Source organism: Neolamprologus brichardi, chromosome 8 (assembly GCF_056152115.1).
Source record: "Neolamprologus brichardi isolate AB-2024 chromosome 8, ASM5615211v1, whole genome shotgun sequence".
NCBI classification, from domain to species: Eukaryota; Metazoa; Chordata; class Actinopteri; order Cichliformes; family Cichlidae; genus Neolamprologus; species Neolamprologus brichardi.
Window position 1 is genome coordinate 14,555,676 of NC_142111.1, and position 12,202 is coordinate 14,567,877.

The 12,202-nt window shown below is 39.5% G+C and overlaps 1 protein-coding gene across 3 annotated transcripts in view; it reads left to right on the top strand.

Moving 5' to 3' along the window:
• The window catches only part of afap1l2 (actin filament associated protein 1 like 2), a 43,075-nt gene that overhangs the window by 2,329 nt on the left and 28,544 nt on the right, over positions 1 to 12,202 (top strand). The window lies entirely within an intron of this gene.

Here is a 12,202-nt window from a genome sequence, read left to right on the forward strand (position 1 = left end):
AAGTGGAACTATAGAAATAATTAAAGTGTAATTCCACTAAATGTTCCCATAATGGGAATAGAAGCATATGTTTATTTTCATCTAAGATCCTTTCCAGTATTTATTATCTTCATTTCCTTGTCAATCAACGGCTTCCACCTAATGCCCTTGTTTATTTAGCCTTCCATGCTAATATGGATCCCAGCAATTTGTGCCTAAAGCTATATGCTACATATGCCTGGCTTCCAGTTCTTCACAGCTGCGTTTCACCCATAAAGGCGACGGCTTCTTTTCTCGCCTCAGCCATCAGTCTTCTTCTCCAGCAGTGATCTGCCTCTGGGACTAGTTCCAAAAGAATATGCAAGAAAAATGGAGGCATGCTGAAAGATGTGCTTGTGGACATTGTTGGTTTAGAAGATTATGCAGAAGACTCACAGTTTAAAACTGTATGACTCTGAGGAGTGGTGGAGCATAGTTTTCAAAAGTTTTAAAAGTTTGCATTAAAACAAGAATGTGCTGCCATGCGAATGAAGTGATATTTAGGTGAAATTAGTGGAGAGCCCTCTACAAGCTGGAGCAAAGGCACCCCTAAAGGCACAGGTAGCTGTAGGATTTGGACCCACAGCACAGTCATATTGGTGTTCAAACAGGTGCGATGTTTAGTCAAAGTTTAGTCAAGAAGAACCCATTAATATCATTTGTGGTCATTTTGCTCAATTCAACAACGAGTGCTTGTATAACACAGGAGCGACCAAATCTAATATATTTTTGTGCTGTTTTTTGTACACAAGTATTTGTGTGCTGTGTGTGGCTGCAGTGAAAGACGCTGCGCACAAACCACTAAATGCTGAAAAGCTATTTTCACTTTTCTTAATCTGTGTATGCCAGTAATGGCACACTTTTTATTCCAGTGCCACAAACGCCAAACCTTGAAAACTTCTTCAAGTTCAAAATCCCATAATTTATTAAATGAAAGGAAGGGATGGAGTTGGAAATAAATAAAATCCATTGAGCTTAATTCACATATTATTTTTTGAACAGTTTTACAAATCCAAAAGGCACCGATCCCCTCCTAAATGTCTTTTTAAGCAGGCATCTCCATATTAGCATGCTCTTCAGTCTGTCAGCACAGATCATGGCAATCAATTTAAGGTGCTTTTCAGCGCAGCTTAACAATATGAAACTGTCAGTCGGTCTAGTGGGTTTGACCTGCTATCAGCTCAGCAGTAGCTTGCTTAGATGTCGACCATTAGAGCTGGCATGGGGTCTCCTGGTTCACTCGTATGTGTGTCATGGGATGAACTTGCCAACGGGGAGTGAGTGAAATGTGGGTAATTCAGGAAGCTGGATGAGGCTATAAAAATGATGAAAAGAAAGGCGGTCTTCCTGTTCTGTGTGAGTTTGGCTCTTTTTGCCCTCTGGCTCGCACTCTCGCCCATTTTTAACACATCAAACGTGTCTTTGGTTTATGGATCCAGCTCTGGATCAACCTGTACTTTGTTTGCTTCTCACCAGGTACACTTTTGTTGGAGAAGGTACACTTGTAATCACACACTCATATGCACAGTCTCTCCACGAAGGCATTCTTGGCAACCTTTCTGTGGGATATTTAACTAAGCGGAGAAACTTTAATGTGGCTGGACTGAGGCTGGGAATTGCCGCTTCTAGTCTGTCACTTTTTTTGTATCATTGAGTCAAGAAGTTTGACACATTCCTAAAGCTTTGTCTTTTTTTCTGAATTAATCAGTTTAGCGCTACTCACTTAAAAGCCACACAAAGTGATACATACATGCATACACACATCACACCAGAGAACGGGGGTGTGAGGAAAGCGTTTGAGGAGAAGCAGTGAGGGGGTTTGAGTGAAGGATGCAGGCGGGGTGGTGGATTAAGAAGGGGACGTGGAACCTCACTGAGCCTCCTCTGCCTTATGGCCCAGGGGCTGACAGATATTTCATCTGTGTGTGTGTTTGTGAGAAAGGCCAAAGGCAAGGAGAAAGTTTGTTTTGGAGCAAGTCTTATGGTACAAAGTTAATGTAATTTCTGGCTGCCTGGAGAATGTAATTCTAGGCTGAATTTAGCCTATTTGCTAGGTATTTGTTAATTAGCTAGCTATGTTTTGGCCCATCTACTGTTGCATGCTTAGCAAGGAGAGGGAGACAGCAGTGTCTAGGCGGATTTATCCTTAGGTTTGCACTTGAAGCAACCCCTTCAATGGATCCACTGTTGATTAAATCATGATTAGAGCAGCTTAGAAGATGGTGTTTTGAATCATTAGTCTCTGTTTATATTATAATTTCTGAGCACTATTAAAATTCCGGCGCATTAAAAATGTCAAATTAAGCCAACAACTCAGACACTAAGCTTCAGCGATGAGCCAGATTTCTGCATCGTTTTTAATTTCTCCCCGAATCTCATGTATACGCAGCCTCACAGACACAAATTTGCAGCATCACGTCTTTAATCCGACGAGTCGACTCTTCAGCTTTGGCGTTTATCTGCACTGTCTACTGTAACCTGCATTGAATCCTAATCAAGACAAAATTGTGCAAGCAGAGCAAGGCCCCTTCCTAAAATCAACAAAGATTTACTTGGGCTTTTAGAGGCCATTAGCATGCTTCAGCAGTGAAAAACTGCCTGATTTCTCCAAGGGCTCAGATGTAAGCCTCAATATAAATGAGATGGCACAGATCTAAAGAAAGACCGCCAAAAAAAAAGAAAAGAAAAGAGTGTAAAGAAAGTTGAAGCGTGATTCGAATAAAGGCAAGATTCAATAGTTGGGGCAGAGGGAAGATGAAAGAGGAGACACTTGAAAAAGAAAGTGGAATGACTTGATAAGTGGCTTCTTTATAACTTCTTGCATCCTTATAGTTTAACACCTCAATGGGAGGGTCAGCATGGAGAGTTTGCCCTCGTGAGATTTGTGCTAATTCTTCTTCAGCTCAGAGTCTTATGTTGTCATTCGCCCATGCCGTGCCCACTCTCTTTTACCTTCTTAATTATATGACACTGTTTCTTTGCAGGTTGTTCCTCCTTCCTTGTTCATGCTGTTATTTTTATCCTCCAAAACGAAAGGAAAAAATACCAAAACAAATAGTTCTCCATTGTGAGCAGTCATGACTTCAGGTTTTCGTTTCTATCAAAGACTTGGGAGCTGATTTCACTGATCTGTTCCTGTTTTTTTAGAGAGAGGTGTGTGTGTGTGTAGTGCAACAACATGCTGCAGTGTTCAAATCAATCGACTATTTGGGCTCTTGGCTATAATACGACTGCTGAACGCTCTCAAGCCTTACTTGTATCAATTCCTCTGCAAAACTCTTTCTCAACCTCTATCACCTTATCAGAAAGTGAGACTGCTGCAGATTATTTTTGGAGAACTTTAAATTGAACCATGTTTTATATTTTGCATTGCTGAAGAAAACTGTCTCATAGAAATTATGATGATGAACAGCCAAACAGAGACTTTTTGAACAAAATCCAGTCGCTTCCAAATTATCTTAATTTACATATGTGACAAGTAGCAAAATGTGTTGAGCCTGACGACCAAAACATGTCGCTACAAGACTAGCTTGTAGTAACAAGGCTTGGTATGAATAGGCTTGTTTTTTTTGTATTTTGCTTTCATCTCATTCAGTACTTTGAAACAAGTCCTTGGACCTGAAAGTGCTACTGTAGTCAGTCCTTCTGGGTAGTTAGCTTTGCATTACACAGAATTAAAACCCACAACTACTGGTCTCCATGGCCTCGCCGTGCAATGAGCAGTGACGGAAGTGACTAGGATGTGAAAAAACAAAAAACCCCACACCTCAGTGGTTTTTGAACACTGCTACATGCTAACGTAGAAACTTGTAATCACTGGTGATCTTCGCTATTCCTTTGTGTGTTCTTATTATGTTGTGGCTATATGTAGGTGCAAAGACTTTTTGTGTTCTTTCGGCGTCCTGTTTTTAGATATATGGTCCAGATAAAACACTGATAACAATATTTGCTCTCAGAGGTGAGCTTTCTTCTTTGTACATTGTCTTTATGCTGAAATTCAAAGGCATTTTGGCATAATGGTACGCTGCATAGACCTGTGATGGCTTGCTTTTAACCTGGGAATACTTAACGCATCTATTTCATGGGACAAGGTGACAGCTAAGAGTGCATAAAAGGTTGTAAGTTCAAAAAATGCATTTATTTATCACGTGCTAGTCCATTAGGCATCTCAGGGAGGGCTAGTAAGGCTGTAAGATATCACCAGTCATATTTTTGTGTGCCTCAGGTTGGCACTGATTTGTTAATACAACTTTTCATTTCTCTCTTTGTCCTTCAGTGTTGCTATCAGACGTTTACGGCCCCCCTTTTTTTCTGAATTCATCAAGTCGACTCCTTTTTTCTCTTCTGTGGTTTCTATGGAAATAACACCAAAACACAGCTTGGATTAATCCAGCCATGTCGGTCGTAGTCTCTGTCCAACAGCTGAACCCAGCATGTTTCACATAGAAAAAAACGTGCACCTGCCAATTTGGATGAAATACCAATCAAATTGTTGTTTGATCCTTTATTCATCAGTGAATTATCTGCCACTCTCACCGAAGAAAGAGCAGCCTGGAACAAATCAATCACATGCAGCTCATTGGTTTTTTGGGGTTTTTTTTCCAGTTGTGCACATTTTTCGCCTGATACAAATCAGCTCCGCTTCAGTTGTTTTTTCGTGTCTACTGGAGCAGAAGCACTTTTTAGTGTGTGACGGGGCGAAAAGCACATTACAGTCCAAACATTTTTACTGTGACTTTGGCCACTGGTTCCAATTCTCCTTCTTGCCACCACTTCCCTTTTGGGATTCGTAGCTCTGTAAGTGTCAGTCACAAGGCTAATCAGATCATCGAGCCGGCATTTGGTGTCATTTCATGCAAATTCGTTTTTACTAGATTTTTCCAAAATAGAGCGATCCTCTAAAATGGATTTATGTAAGTTTATAAGCTCTTTTTCATATGTGTAATATTTAATGTCATATATTGTTGTTTGTCATGGCTTGAACTTCTTTGCTGTTTGTGTTTACCAATTCATAGAGATCAAGTCTTGATTGGTTGATTGATCGTTCATTCCAGTAACAAGCAAGAAATCACTGTTTGGCTTACTGAACTTGTTGAACATGGATTTATTTTATTTTAATCAGTTTTATCTCTGGTGTTTTGTGTGACATGTCATCAGTAGAGTGCTTAGTGCTTAGAGTGTGAGTCATAAAATATGTCGGGAGAAATGGTCACACCTGCTGTGGTGAGACTCTTCTTCCTGCTAAATACGTTGTGATCTTAAAAACAAATCAGATAAACAAGATACACCTCTGGATTTCAAATCTAATGGTGTGGTAAATGGATGAGTAAACGCTGGGTCAGATGGATGTAGACTCATGTGGAAAAAAGAAAGCACACCCTCTTTCACTTCTAAGGTTTTATGCATCAGAACATTCTGTAGTAAATACAAACTCAAATGAAAAACAACACATGACATATTACACTGTTGAACTTGAGCCCTTTTCTGTGTGATGCTATCAGTCTCTCACATCTTGAGGAGGAATGTGCCTCACTCTTCTTTCCAGCATTGCTTCAGTTCATTAAAGTTTGTGCGTATTTGTTGGTGCACACCTCGCTTATGCTCCTGCCACATTTTAACTGGGCCAGGGTAGCCTTTAGCGGGCCATTGCACTTCCATGTTGCATTATGTCATTCGAGCCCAGTCGTAGCTGTTGGATAGATGGCCTCACATTTGACTCTAGAATACTTTGGTATACAGAGGAGTTCATTGTTAACTCAGTGAATGCAAGGTGCAAAGGTAGGTCCTGTGAGTGCAAAACAAGCTCATCGCACCTCCACCACAGTGTTCGTCAGTTGTTATGAGGTGTCTGTGCTGAAATGCTTGGTCTGTTGCAACTGTGCAAATACAAACCATACTTGTTCAGCTTAGACTGAAGAAGTCACTGGGATGAGCGATGAAACGTTTCTCCCACTGAACACGCTACATCCAGATAAACAGAAACAACATTCTGGTGTCTACTTGTTCAGTCTTTTTCTGATGCACTGTTATGAACTTTATCCTGCTAACTCAGAGTGCATTTGGGTATTTTTCTAGTTCCTTTGAACATATCTTGGTCTGACCTTGGACTGAGTTTGCTGGGATGTACAGTCCTGCAGATGGTAGATGGACTGGTTTTTATGTAGTGCTTTTCGTCTCTACCTGAGCACTCAAAGTTACACAACACTTATATACAAAGTTATCCATTCACAGCAATTCATAAAAGATATTTTATTTCTATGCTTAAGTGCATTCTGTCTAACATTCAGACAGATTCACACTCCAAAGGAAGCATTGGAGAGCAACTTTGGATTAACATCTTGCCCAAGGATACTTTGGCATGCAGCATGGAGCAAACAGCTCCAACCACCAACCTTCCGATAACCTGCTCTGCCTGTGCTTATATAGCAATGCTCAAGCTTCAATTAATCAAATGATCAATTACTCAAGTGCATTTAGCACTATAGCAGGCTGCTACTGACCCTACTGCTGTGCCTTCCTGTGGATGCAGCAAAGGTGCAGTTATTTTTCACACATGGTGTAGTTTGTTTTTCACAACCGTACTTGAGTTAAACAGGTGCATAAATGAACAGATATAAGGAAAGATCTTCACAGTCAGAATCTGTTATATAAAAGTCCAACAGCACATTTTAGACTCGAGAAAAGCAAAGCAAGCACATCTGCAACTATTTTCAACATCTGCACCACATCCCAAAAATATGACTGTGATTCAGAGACTAAAGGAAGTGTCCCAAACAGACCTTTACCAGCAGCTCCAAGCTGAACAAGCAGGAAAACCCGGGTTGCACTGAAACGGCCTCGGTTGCATCATCAATCTGAAGCAAAAATGATAATTTCGCATTTCGACTTGTTTATGTTTTCTTTAACTCTCCGCCGCTGTTGATATTATTCACCGCTGATCAAAGTCATCATAAACATGCTTGGAAGTAGCACAAATATTGCATCAGTGGAGCCCAGGATATTTCCTGGAGCATAAATTGGTATGCTAAGAGTTGTTTTAAAAGTAGGGCAGATGGGAGGGAGATGATGTACAGATGAAAAGAAACTTTTAAATGGGGCAAGTTTGAGTTGGATACGAGGAAAAGAGAGGAGAAAACACACATTTGAAAAAAGAAAAGAAAGAGATGGCAAAAGAATGTTTGAACACATGTGACTGTTCAACATTCAAGCAAAATGCCGACCTCTCCTTTGGATTGGAGTCTTGTTTGAAGCACTCATTACTCTTGCAGGTCCCTCTTGCTGTTTTGAGACCACACTTGAAGGCAAGGCCAATTAGATTCTTGTCAAATTACATTAGCGCAGCATATTTTCTAAGCCTAATCCTCTAAGTGTATGTGAAAAATGCATCAACAACTCAATTTAGCCTCAAAGCAGCTAAAATGAGATTCCACGTGTGCTTTGTTAATTTAAGAAAATTAAATGCGGTCTGTCAGAGTTGATGCAGGACCTCAAGCTTCCTCAATCTACCAGACTTCTGAAATATAAAGTCCCTTTTCAGTGGAACCTAAGCTTGTGCTTTTTTCTATTTCTAACAAGCTAAACTAACATTTTAGGTAGTTTTTGCAGAGCAGAGACACTATCCGGTCGTTAAGTGATGACGTGACGAATCCTACTTCCGGGCCTAAAGTAGTCTGCGTTTAATATGGCTTTTGTGTTGTTAACATGTTTAATGTTTTGTATTTTCTTTTATGTAATCTCAAAAAGCTCCTAAAACAGTCAGTGATCACTATTGACCTCCCTCGGCTTTTATTACTGCTAATCATTTATTTAAGCTCAGTTTTTAAAACCTTAGGATGTAACTACAGCCCAGCCCATGCAGCAGTATATGAATGACTAATCTCGTATTGTGGATGGATTATCTCAGTTGTTCTCCTGTCTGAATTTTGGTCCTTTTACAGCATCCTGCCATGCGATTACATTTGTTCCTGACCAACGAGAACACTCACGTTAACTTTTATCGAGTGGATAAAAAGTTAGCTTGTTTATATTATGCTAACATAGCTGTGTCGCTAGTGGTCACGTAGCACATCATTATATACCAGCTAGCCAAACTTCAGTAACCCTACAAACCTCACTGCTGTTTAGTTTTCTGTCTTCATTTATGTTGGAAGTGATAACAGAGCTGTACGTTTTAATTTGTTTCCAAAACCCCGCAGTCAGGACATGCTATATTGTATTTAGATAGAAGCTAGCGAGCTAACTTCCTGCTAACTTCTAACTCCGTTAAATGTAATAAATTCCGTTTTCATGGATGCCTGGATGTTAAACTCAATTGTTACACCTGGTAGAGCAGAACGCTGATCATTTTACTAAAGATGAAAGACTTTAGACAGTTTTTCAACTCTCGGTAATGCCATAGTGATCGTTTGATATATGGACCTGCAGTGGAGTTTAGGCCCAGACACGGCTAGTGACGTCAGACTTAACGACCGGATACTGTCTCAATGTTTTGTTTGTTTATCTTTAGTTAAACTTTGTGAAACCTGCCTAACCAGAAGACGAAAGGTTAAGACCAGTTCACAGTGGCTGTCTAAAAGAAAAAAAACATAGGCATAACTGCACATACAGCACAATGATTCATAATTTTGGATGGCTCTTTAAAAAAGGAAGATATTTTTTGTTAATATTTGCTTTAAAATAAAAAAAAAATAAACCTTCTTTATTGGCAGTCAGGATAATGTAAAAAGCTTTAGCCAACGATTGCAGGAAACCTTTTATGAAACTTTATCGTCACTGCAAATAGATACTTATTTGCCTGACAATGCACAAGAGTGCTTATCAAACACAGTAACGTGTTTGATAAGCGTAGTGTGGGAGAAGTCAGACAAAAAATGGTCATGTACTGTGTTCATAACACAAATCTAGAAGTCCAAAATCAGGCAGGGGGAAGAGAAAATCCAAGATCACATCGCGTAGGTGTTTGGAAAGTTTTAATTCAAGCAAAGCAAGTTCATTCTTATGTACCCTGTTTACTCTGTTTTAACTGCAGCAGCTACAAATCACTGTAGTAGTAGTATTCCGCTCTGATTCAGATTCCTTTTGGCTATTCTGCAGAAGTGAATTGTTTATACTGTGGAGGCTGCGGACCCTAACTGGATGTTTAGTGGGCGTCTGGCCAACCCAAAACCCACAGAGACAGGCTGCTGCAGACCTCCCTGTCCTGTCAGCTGACTTTGTTTCCCAGGGTCCCCAATCCAAAAGGCCATCTGAGTCAATCTCTGCAAACACACAAGAAGAAGGAGCAGGAAAAATGTTTAGATTCATATTCACCAGGCATACATCAGTAGCTAACCACTGAGAATTGTAATGACTGTGGTTTAAATCGTTTCTCTAATGCTTTGAGACAAAGAGCAGTGTATGTGTGTGTCTATATGTGTCCAATACAGTGATGTTTTCCATGGGCCCTCTCAGCAGAAGTTGACTCAGCTTGAGTTAGAGTCATCAAAAAACAACCTAGCGTGCTGTAGCTTTTGGAAAGCTTCTTGCCGTTTCCGAAAGGCAAAACTTACCCGGGCCTGATACCTTACGCTGCAAAATGTTCCCCCCTTTTTCAAAAGTTTAGCCATGTGTGGGAGAGTAGCAAACAGAGCAGAGGGAATGATTGCACTCGCTAGATTGCTGACACATACCACTCAGTAATCAGTTTGAGCCGGAAGGAGCCATTAAAAAATGAGAGCTGATAGTTTTAATAGAGAATAAACAACAAAAAAGGCAACTTACTGTCATTTTATGTGGGGCAGAGTTGAGGTTTTAAGTAGGGTCAGAGGATTTTGACACAATATTGGTGGTTTTGTTTTCGTTTTCTTTCTTACCAGTTTTTCATTTACAGCAGTGTGTATCTGTTAATGTACGGGCCAGTCTTAATGATAGCAAATCTATTTCAGTTGGAATGATGCTTCTCACCTGCAACACACACACATATGTGTGTGTGTGTATATATATATATATATATATATATATATATATATACATATATATATATATATATATATATATATTTATATATATATACAGTGTTGGGAAGGTTACTTTTAAAATGTATTCCATTACAGAATACAGAATACATGTCTCAAAATGTATTCTGTAACGTATTCCGTTACGTTACTCAATGAGAGTAACGTATTCTGAATACTTTGGATTACTTAATATATTATCATGCTGTTTACAACTACATGAATGTACTATTGCTGTGATTTATTACTGTTACTGAAGGTCCGCGGCTCCGAACCGTAGTAAAGGGACCTCTGGCTAATACGGCGGGTCTGTGTCAGCTCGTAGCCGAAAACTAGCTTTACTTTGTTGTCTGGGTCAACTTTGCTAGCGAGAGACAGAGAGGCATTGAAAGGCTGCTCCAACGGAACTTATTGTTTTTGGAGGAAAACACGAACACAGTGTACAGTCGAGTCTTAATAGCGTACTTACAATTGGGCTCGTCAGGCACTCTTCTTGGCTGCAGTGGTTATTATTATATTTACATGCTTCCAGCTCCCGTTTTTGCTTGATGACAGCTGGTACTTTTCCTTTTTCTCCCTCCCTCGCTCACAGACACATAACGTGTATGGCAGTCCATTCTCCCTGCAGCACGGACTACACTGCCTATGATGCTACATTCTTTAGAGCTATACCGGTAGCACTCTGCCTATTAGCTTAGCACAACAACAACAAAAAGGCTTCTCTCACCCAGGAAACACGCAGAGAGAGAGCGTCACCCTGTAACCATGGCAACCGTAACGCTGCCGCCTGGAACAACAGAACGTAGCTGTCAAACAAAACCCAAACAGTCCTGACCCGCTACAATATGAAACAGGGAAGTACCCCGTGTAATCCATTTATTTCAACAAAGTAACTGTATTCTAAATACCACCTTTTTAAACGGTAGCTGTAACGGAATACAGTTACTCATATTTTGTATTTTAAATACGTAACGGTGGTACATGTATTCCGTTACTCCCCAACACTGTGTGTGTGTGTGTGTATATATATATATATATATATATATATATATATATATATATATATATATATATATATATACACACATTTAAAATACAGTATATATATACATACATATACTGTATTTTAACACATGATCCTTGTTGAATGGTATTAGATGTGAGTGAAATTGTATGTTAAATGATGAATGTGAGGCCATCTTCAAGTGTAAAATTAATACCAAGGAAAGTCACAGTGGTCCTGTGGGGGATTTGAACTGTTCTTCTGCCACTTCCTGCCTCCTGAGGCACATTTTGTTTCCCTTTCAGTTTGGAGAAGTACTGTTTATGTCCATGAACAGGAAAGAATAGATTCAGTTTCATGACAATTTTAAAGTCTGCCCTTGGGTACCAGGCAGGAGTGCCAACTTGAAAACTCAGTTTCCATTTTTAGTCTAACATTATGTCCACTCGAACGGATTCCTGAGGAAGAAGATTTGCTTTTCCCTAACTAGTCACAATACCCATGTATCAACTTGAATCTTATCTCATTTTAAGAGTGGGGCAGTGCAAAGTCAAAACAGCTCATTGTGTTCGTCCATTATTTTTTAGTACCCATGCCTCAGGAGTGCTTAATGTAGAGGTGGGCAGATCGATCCAAATATCGATGGTATCGATACCAATTGGTATCAGACTGATTCTAGCACAATAGGATCTATACTTTGGAAATTCAAACATATACCCCAATCATGCACTGTTAATAATTTTTTAAACTTTTTGTGTTGACTGTCATGTCTTTCATTTATAACCTATAGCACATTTAAACAACAGAGCTGCCCCAAAGTTAGAGACAAGCATGTGTTATGTTGTGTTAACTTTTTTTGGAAAGTAAAAATCACAGTAATTTAGTGGTCATTAAAATTTGTTCAGAATAGGTTTAAATTTTTATATTTTACATTTATAGGTATCATATAATATCTGTATTGGCAATGTACTGACATGCTGCCAGCTTGATACCAAGTAAATAAGTATCACACAACTCTAATGTTAGTCCACATCTTCAAAGCAACTTAAAAGTAGTGTTAATCCCGCCTCTGGCACTGATTGGCTAATCATCATTTTTCATAAGCCATTGGGCCAACAGTCAGCTCAGAGGAGCAGATGAATTTGATGGTCAAACATTAGAATATGCTCCAACTTAATAAAGCTATATG